Here is a 9982-nt window from a genome sequence, read left to right on the forward strand (position 1 = left end):
CCCAGTCTTAGAAGAAAAGCATTGACTAATACACTGAGTTTGCTGTACATGTCCCAAAGAGCTCCCTACCCAGGCTGAAGAAACTCTATAGTGGCTGAGAATTTACGTCATGAATAGATGCTCGGGATTTGAGCATTTGATTTTTCGTGATTATTGAAATGGTTGTGTGATTTTTTTCTTGTCAATTATTCATATGATGACTACACTGAATACTAATCTGATTTTGTAGTTTGGGGCTAAGTTCCATCTGGTTATTATGCATTAACCTTTATATATTTTGCTGGATTCAATTTGTTAAAATTTTGTCAACTGTTCTTGGTCAATGTTCATTGGGGAAATTAGTTGGCAGTTTAGTATTCTGCCAGAAGTGTTAGTGTGGTATCAGGGCAATGCTGGGTTAGGAGTTTGGAGAAGTGTTTGTGTGCGTAGGTGGCCATGTATATCTGTGTTTTTGTTTATATGTGTGTGCACATGCATTTGTGTATTTGTGCACATTTGCATCTCTGTGTGTTTATGTGTGCATGCATGTGTGCTTATACAAGTATGTGCATGCATATGTGTTTGCATTAAGTTTATAAACAATAGATATGTGTTTTTTCTTTTTTCTCTATTCTTCACTCATATATTACATCTCGACTATAGTTTTCCCTTCCTTCTCTACTCCAAGTCTCTACCCCACATCTTCCACTTCCCCCAGATCCACTCCTCTCTCTCTGCCTTCCTTCAGCTGATAGCTGCCCTCCCAGGGATATTAACCAAGTATGGCATAACAAGTTACAATGAGACCAGGTGTACATATTCTTACATCAAGACTGAATGAGGCAAACCAGTTGGAGGATAAGGGTCCCAAAGGCAGGCAAAAGAGTCAGAGACACCCGTACTCCCACTGTTAGGAGTCCCACAAGAACACCAAGCTACACAACCATAGCATATATGCAGAGGACCTAGGTCAGACCCATGCAGGCTCCTGATTTCTGTAAGCACACTTGAGTCCCAGTCAGTTGATTCTGTTTCATTGATTCTTTGGGAATTTCACATCAGGCACCCCAATCATACTCATTTCCCAGTCCTTCCATGTGTGCCCCCCTCCCATGACCTCTTCTTCAAAATAAAATAAAATAAAATAAAATAAAATAAAATAAAATAAAATAACATAAAACAAAATAAAAATACCCTTCCCCCAAAATGTCCAGTTTGTGTTATCTGTTACTCACTGGAGCTTGGTTAAATTCTTGGTGGTCTGCCCTTTAACAGAACTGAGTCTTTCCACGCCAGAAGCCGCCATCATGGAGTGCTAACCTCAGCCTCCTTACCATACTGTGTAAGAGTTTTCTTTGGTGGCTTCCTGTTTGGGCTGCTACTTCTCTGTGTGGTAGGGGTGGGAATAGTGTTGGGCAAAGGCTTCCATGTCCCTCTTTCTTAACTATGCATCGATGTCACTGCAAATGTGGCTTTCTTGCTCTTTACAGTCAGTGGGAGCAGGGAGCAGGGGCTTTCACATGGCCTCTGGTGACAGCACAGCTTATGAACACAGACCCAGGTTACAATAGACCCACAGACCCAAGCAAGGCTCTTGGGGGCAGCCCAGACTATAGACATTACCATAGCCTCAGGTGGCAGTACAGGCCACCACATCACTATGGCCTTCAGTGGCAGCATGGACTACAGACATCAACACAGACCCTAGCTACAGCAGGGCCACAGAGCTAAACATGGCACTCAGCAGGAACAAGGACCTGGGCATCATCATGACCCAAGTTGACAGCACAGGCAACTCAGATCAGAATGGCCTCAGTGGCAGCACATCCCATAGAGATCAACAGAGCTGATGGCTGTAGCACAGACCACAGACATCTGCAAAGCCTTAGGTGTTAATACAGGTAATGGGCATCACTCAGACCTGGTCTGCAGTAGGACCTTGACCCACCATGGCCTAAGATGGTAGTGCAGGTCACTCACATCAGTCTTAGCATCTAGTCAAGTCTCTAGTTCTACCTCTCTCGACAGTGTACATACCACCTTTTTTTTTTTATCTTACCCATCTCTCCACATATTTGTTCTTCATAGTTTGTACTCACTGCCTGCACAGTGAAAGTGGGGGCAGCCTGGGTGGTTTCCACCTCCATTTGTGTGCATATACATGTGTGTGTGTGTGTGTGTGTACGCGTGCATACACTCATGCATCTATGTGTATATGTGTAAAGTTTACATACAATAGATATATATTTCTTAATAGTTGCTAAAATTTCTCAGTAAAGCTATTCATACCTAGAGATTTCTTTATGGAAAACTCCAGACTGGGCTCTCTCTTATGTATAAGAGGCTGTTCAGGTTAATTCTTCTTAGTGAGTTTCACCTTGATGTTTTGCATCTTTTAGAGAAACTCGTGTGTCTTGTCTAAATTGCGTTATTGGTAATGAGTTTTTATAATGTTCATTTAGTCTCATTACACTGTCAAAAACATCTGTATCTGTGCTCTTGTTGGGGGGAGGGGCCACTGGCTGTTTGTTCCCCTTTCTTCCTCTAACCCCACTTCTGTTTGCTCCGTCCTTTGATCAGTCTGTCTTGCTCAGGAGGTTATACTTTATTGATGTTTTTAAAGAAACGAGTTTGAGTTTATTGGTTTTCACGATTATTTTGTTTTCTCTTTCATTGATTTTCACTCTTGTCTTTACGATTTACTCCTTTCTGCTCTGGGCTTACTTTTAATTTTCTAGTTTCTTATGGGAGAAGCTTAGGTAATTGGCTTTAAGCCTCTCTATTTTTCTGATACAATGTTTCAATGCTATGAATTATCCTGTAAGCCCTGCTTAAAAATAAATTTCACTATATTGTGCCTTTTTTTTTAAAAAAAATCAAACATTTCTAATGTCTTTTGTGAGTTACCTTTTGGCTCACAGATTATTTAAATTGCTTAGTTTCCAAATATTTGATTCCTTTCTGTGTACTTTCTCTTGTTGATGTTTATAGTTCCACTGTTGTCACAGAACTGTCCCTGGAATATTTCAGTTCTCTTAAATTGACTAAGATTTGTTTTATGGGTGTGGATATGATTGATCTCAGTAAGTATTTAGTGTATGCTCTTCATAAGAATGTGCGTTCTTCTGATAGGACAGTCTACAATGCCTGTTCAGGTTGTCTAATACTGTGGATCCTGTCTTCAGTGTCTTTATTTTCTTTGCTTATTTCTTCCTGCAGTGTTCCTTTGCTTCCTGTATTCTAGAGCTCTGTCATTAGTTAAGTGAGTATGCTTTATTGTTAGATCTTCTTGATTAATTGGTGTCTTTATCCTGGACGATTTTTCTTGTTCTGAAACCTACTGTCCCAATTAAGAGTCACACCGCTTCTTTTTACTTTAATTAGTGTCAGCATTCTCCATCCCTGTCTGCCTGTCTGTCTGTCTGTCTGTCTGTCTCATTATATAATCCAGGATGGCTTCCAACCTTCCGCGTAGTCCAGGTTGGCTGCTTACTTGTGATGTTCTTGCTCCATTCTCCTGCTGGAGTCACAGCCATGTGCCATCATGTCCAGTTCCGTGACTAGTTTTTTGTTTTTTGTTTTTTCTAGTGTAAGAGGTTTATTGCGGGAGGGGAGAGCAAAAGGCCATCTCTGAGTGGGGATGTGGGGGAGAGATAAAGGCAGACAGGCAGAAAGAGAGAGGGAGCGGGAGAGGGCAGAGAAAGAAGGCAGAGAGAGCTCTTTGACTATTTTTTTTTTATTGTAAAAAACATAAACTATTTATTTATTTATTTATTTATGTTTTTCGAGACAGGGTTTCTCTGTATAGCCCTGGCTGTCCTGGAACTCACTTTGTAGACCAGGATGGCCTTGAACTCAGCAATCCGCCTGCTTCTGCCTCCCGAGTGCTGGGATTAAAGGCGTGCGCTAACCATGCCAGGCTCACATTAAGTTTTGAGACAGGGTCTTTTACTGAACCCAGAACTCAATGCCTTGCCTTGAGTAGCCTGTATGGTCAGCAAGCCTCAGGGATCCTTGAAGTACTGGCTTTTCAGACGTGCACCGCTACAACCAGCTTTTTCCATGGGTGCTGGGATTAAACCCGGGTCCTCAGGCTCACACACAGCTCTTTAGTGACTGAGCCATCTCCCTGTCCTTCATCTCCTTTAGACTTACCTATTCTTTGGCCTTACCACAGCTCCAGGGGTTATAGGATACAATTTTAACTTAAAGTAGAACACATTCAGATAATACACCATGTCCATCTTGTGTGAGAACTGTATGAGAGCACAAGGTTCTATTGTTTTTCCCTCCCCCAGCTTTGGAGTTTATGTTGGTGTGTACTTTACTCAGGTGCGCCTTGTAAATCCTTCAAACACGTTGTTAATCCTTTTACTTTAAACAGTCAATTACCTTTCAAAGAGATTTAAAACTAAGAAAAGGTACCTTTTGTTCTCCGCCTCTTATGTTTGTCATGTTAGGTCTTCTCCATAGTTTTCTAGATCCTAATTTGTATCTTGCATTGTTTCCTTTCCATCTGAAGGTTTGCCTGTTTTTTTTTTTTTTTTGGTTTTGTTTTGTTTTTGATTTTTGTTTGTTTTTTTGCTTTGCTTTGTTTTGCTCTTTGCCTTACAAAGGCTGCTCTGCTGGTAATGAATTACCTGTTTTTGTAGACCTGAAAACCATTTATTTTGCCTTTTTGGTTAAATGATATCCTAATTCTGTATACATTTCCAGCGTGACAGTTTCTTTTTCCTTTCAGACTTTAAGATACAACTGCACCATCTTCCAACTCATATCGGTTCTCTCGAAAAATCTGTTGTAATTCTTATTTTTGTTCCTGTGGGATAATGAGCTTCTCTTCCCTCTTTGACTCAACTTCTTGAGAGTTAATCTCTCTTATTAGTTTCCAACAATTGTTCAGTTGCTTTTTGAGATAGGGTCTCATTGTGTATTTTGAACTAACCTCAAACTCATAATCCTCCTGCCTCCACCTCCTGAGTGCTGGATTTCAGACAGGTACCATCATACTCGTCTCATGACTAATTTGGAAAATGTTTATTTTATGAGTATATTTATATGCCCAAGTATGTATGTGCATCACATGTATACAGGAGCCTATGAGGTCAGAAGAGGCATTGGATTCTCTGGAACTGGAGTTACAGAGGTCTGTGAAGTGCCATATTTGTGTTGGGAATCAAACCTGGGTCCTTTGCAAGTGCAATGAGTGATCTTAGTTGTGGAGCCATCTTTATTCACCGATTATGACATTGTTGTGCTTTTACAAATGCCTCTTTAGCTTAGGAATTACTGAGGTTTTTTTTTTTTTTTTTTTTTTTTTTTTTTTTTTTTTTTTATATCAAGTTCCCTGCATATATATAGACATGGAGATTTTCATACAGTGGGGTTATAAGAAAACACACTCAGCATTCCCTGCTATACTTTCAGTCAAAATGACCCTTCAGTGTTGTCTCAAATTCACACGAGGGAGCTAGGCCCCATGTTGGATAGTCACTGGGTGTAAGCTGCCATCAGAAAGGTAGTATGCCTGGTTCAGAAAGCTCTTTTGAGGCGAGAGCTCTTAGTTTACTGTATTTAGCATTCTTGGTAGTTGAGGCTCATGAGTGTCTCGCTCCTAAAGAAAAAAATGTAGGCAAAACATCACAGTACCCTCTGCAGAAGTGCTTCCTTGAAGTACATTCTGAGCTCCAAATCACTTCAGCCAGAAGTAGTGTGCACACTCTTAATTTCTGCAGCAGACATGGCTTCTATCGTTTTCAGCTCTTCCATCATTGATGCTCTTAGACAGTTACTCACCTGCTGCATCTAAATGAGTTCTTAAGTTCTTGGGAAAGAGATGTTGGCTTTACCACTTTGCAGTCCCCAAAGTGAATATCAGAGTATTGTACTCACTTACTAGAGGAGTAACAACCCCTCAAAGAACTGCTTGGAACACCTCGTTCAAGTTCCTCATGCTATCTGGCTAAACTAAGATGGAAAGACTGGCACAACTGACTCTAGTTTTAGCTGAGGCTAGAGTGCAGGTCTCCCACATTATAGTTCAATCATCTTTTCATTGTGCTCAGCTGTATGATAGTGAGTCACTGGCCATTAACACTGTAAATACAATTGAGTATTTATTATGCATCCAAACAACACTAGCTCCAAGAGATTTCATATGAACATAAAAAGCACTGGATAGATTTTTTTTTAAGGACTATAGGATTTGAAAACTCAAAGATCCACTTATACAATGAAGTCTAAGCAATATACTACATATTTGTAAGTATTTAAGTGCTTAAGTGGAAACATTTAGATGCTTAGATAAACAGAAAGAGTATAATGATATCTTCTATATTCACATGTCATCACTCTGGATTGTGGAATTAATGGCATTTCACCTGCATTTAGAAGTTTGTTAGTGATAAACAGATTAATTGTGCCATTTTCAATGAATCTGTAACATATTGAGTTCGATGATCCATCTCAAGGTGGTATTTTTCTTCAGTATGCTTGAGACAAGTTGCTTACCACATCTGTAGCTAGTCAGATCTATCTTTGAACATTATTGCCTTGTTAGCTGTTCTTATGGTTGATCTAGAATCTATTTCCTTGGCAATTTAGCTAGTGAATCTATTTTATTCTATGGCCATTGATTGGAAGTTTTATCTTAATTCTACATGAAAGGCCTTGAAACATAAAGACAGTCAGCTCATTCTTCTTCCAGCCACACACTGTCCATCTCTTCCCATTTTTAAGATATTGAAGAATAGCTTTAGTCATTGAGAACCATCCTGAATCACATCTGAATGTGTATCAGGCAACTACAGCCAGAGAATGTCTTGGAGCGAGAATCACTGGGACATTTTCTCATTGAGGATTAATCAGATGTTCAACACATGCCATGATGTGGTCTGAAGATTAAGGGCTATATGTTAAGATGTTTCTCCTGGGATTCACAGTCTGGAGGAGACATATTTATGACAGATGATGACCATGTGGCTCAATGGAGATTTGAAAAGAGATCAATGGAATCCCAGAGTTGTGACTAATTCTCCCTGGAGAAACACAGAAGAAATCGCAAAGGGTGCGACATTAGATCTGTGTCTTGAAGGGAGACAAGTTTGCCAATGCAGAAAGATGCATGGGGAGGCTCCCAGCATTCTCCAGAGGAACATTGCTCCTTCCAGTATAGTGATAACTTCTTTGGAGGGTCCAGTCCCATAACAGAGTGAACAGCTCACTTCTTGGGACAGGAGTGAAGATGGAAAGGGAGCCTGGCAAGAGCAGGAAGCCACGGAAGGATGCTATAATCTAATAGAAGTTTATTTTAAGGTATTTCTCTATCCTTGCTCCTAATCTGATCAGTTTTCTCTAAAGAAGTTGGAGGACTAGACTCAAGCTTTCCAACTTGGTGCATCAAATTTACCTCTGTGTAACTCAGCCAGATACTCTGAACTACATATGCTAGCCAGATCCCCACACTCTGCCTTATTCTTAGCAAGTCTATCCATTCACATTCTGGAAGAGGCTCTAACTCTCATGTGTCTTTCTCTATTTGATTTAATTGTGTTGATAGGAACATTCTGTCTTGACTGGGCTGATAGATATGCCTGATCAGTGAGTATGGAAAGAGAGCACAGAGACAACTTTGCTACAAGGTTCTATCAACTGTGTGGGGGAGGTGTGTGGTAGTGGACCATGAGAGGAAGCCTGGTAAACTTGAGTTGGGTTGGATGTCCCAGGGACCCACAGGGACAGTAGGAGCTTTACCTGCTCCTAACACCAGGCCCCTGTCACATAGCCACAGTTCCCCATAGAGAGAGTTGTGACCATCAGTCATGTAGGGCAGCACCCCCAAACCCCTTCACATGTAAATGAGGCATCCCTAACATCTCAGACCAAGCCAATAGGAAGCACCTGCTGTCAGACCCCCCAATCCATTCCCAAACTATATAAGATCATATCCAGAGGGGATAAAGGTATGTGAGAATTACTCCATTGCCTGAGAAAGCCACTGTTGTATAAGAGCTGTAACACTTCTTGGAAGAGACCGCTCTCCCAAAGCTTTCAGCAATAGCAGTGTCTGGGGCAGTGGAATTAGAGCAGAAGCAATGGTTTTACATCCCCCTCCCTTCTCAGGCCCTTTCTCCTTCGCTTGAACATTCCCACCAGCTGGGCCAGAGACCTGGCTGGTTCATGATAGACCTTGTTAAAGCAGATGGCACATACCTATAACCCTAGCATTTGAGAATTTGAGGCAGGAGAATTATTCATGGATGTGAGGGCAGCTGAGGCCACTCAATAGGTTTTGGGACCATCCTGGAGTACATACATAGTCAGATTTTATTTTAAAATAACAGCAACAACAACATCAAAAAAAATGATCACAAAGCATAGAAACTGACCTAGGGAGAGAGAAATATCACTAAGATAATAGAAGGTATAAAAGACATGCATTTTGAGTTGGAAGACAATAGAAGAAGAGAAAGACTGTATCAACTGCCATTCCTGTAAAACTAATTGTAATTTAAAAGTAATTTTGTTCTATGAGATTCCCCTGGGTCCTTGAAATAAATTCCATTTTATTCCAATTAGGTTGCATGAATAACTCTTCCTTTCAACCAGAACATCAGTCAGGACATGTCATCTGTCCGGTTTACCTCTTTACATCCTTTGTGATGACGAGCAGAAATAGGTTGAAAATTTAGCCCCATCTCTAGATCTCTTGACCTAGAAGCAAGAGGCCTCTTTAAGAGAAAAGCTAGCTTCTGCAAGGACTGTATTTGGCTAGTCATGATTCATGATGTCAATTTGGAAGTGTGGTCCTTCATGTTCCTACTCTCTTCCAATATGTTTGCTCGCATGGTAGGCAGGGACCATGGGCAGCTGTCCATAGACTCTCCGTGGCTCTGAGGATTGCAGCAATCTCCCTGTTCTGGTGGCTGTAGCCTGAGGGAGTTGTTGATTTCCTCTGCCATACCACAGTATATGAGGAATCAGAGCAGTCACCTACACTGTAAGACAGAAATAAAAATGTTCTCAGTCTCTTGAGTTGCATTTAACTTTATTTCTCCCCAGCCCAGGCGGTTTCAATTAATTTGCAAGCATTTATTGACCATCTACTGCGCATGGCCTCTCCGTTCTTTTTCTATACTCCTTCTGTGACTTCCATCCCTCAGTTGATATTCTGAAGACCTTTCTGTCTTCTCCAACACTCCCCTGGGGTGCTGACTCATGTCTATTTTATTGCTGAACTTTCCCAAAGAGGCACCCACAGTTGCTATCTTGTTTAACCTTTTGTAATCCTTATTGCTGCAACATCTGTCTTCTGCTTTCCCCATGATATGGTTTGCTTCTCCAATTCCCTGCACTTCCACAATAAATATCTCTCTTTCTAAGTAACAGGAAGTGACTTTCTAGTCCTGGTAATTAAACAATCTCTAAGTCATCCTCATTTCTCCAGTTCACCTCTCTGACCCCTTCTAAAGATTAGTATAATCTGACTTACAGTGCTTTCTCCACATGTGTCCAAGAAATGAGGCTTCTCAAAGCCTAAGTGGGTCCTGGAACATGCCCATCTGCTGCAACATAATTCTACAGGGGCTGTTGGTAAAGTGGATTGGAGCATATACCTTGGGCTCAAGCTTACAGAAGATCTCTCTGTGGCTTCAGTCAAACTTGAGTAGGCAGCAGCTCTATTATTGTCCCTTCAGATAATAAGCAGAAGAGGGGATGGTTAATGGCCTGAAATATGGCAAGTGACATGGGTTTCTGAACCATTTGCTACTGGTATCTTCAAGAAGAAGAAGGAGGAGGAGGAGAGGAGGAAGAAGAGAAAGAGGAGGAGGAGGAGGAAGTAGGAAGAAGGAGAAGGAAAAGGAGGAGGAGAAGGAAGAAGGAAGAAGGAAGGAAGAAGGAAGGAAGGAAGGAAGGAAGGAAGAAAGGAAGAAGAAGAAGAAGAAGAAGAAGAAGAAGAAGAAGAAGAAGAAGAAGAAGAAGAAGAAGAAGAAGAAGAAGAAGA

The sequence above is a fragment of the Mus caroli genome, chromosome 3, assembly GCF_900094665.2.
Source record: "Mus caroli chromosome 3, CAROLI_EIJ_v1.1, whole genome shotgun sequence".
Lineage (NCBI taxonomy): Eukaryota > Metazoa > Chordata > Mammalia > Rodentia > Muridae > Mus > Mus caroli.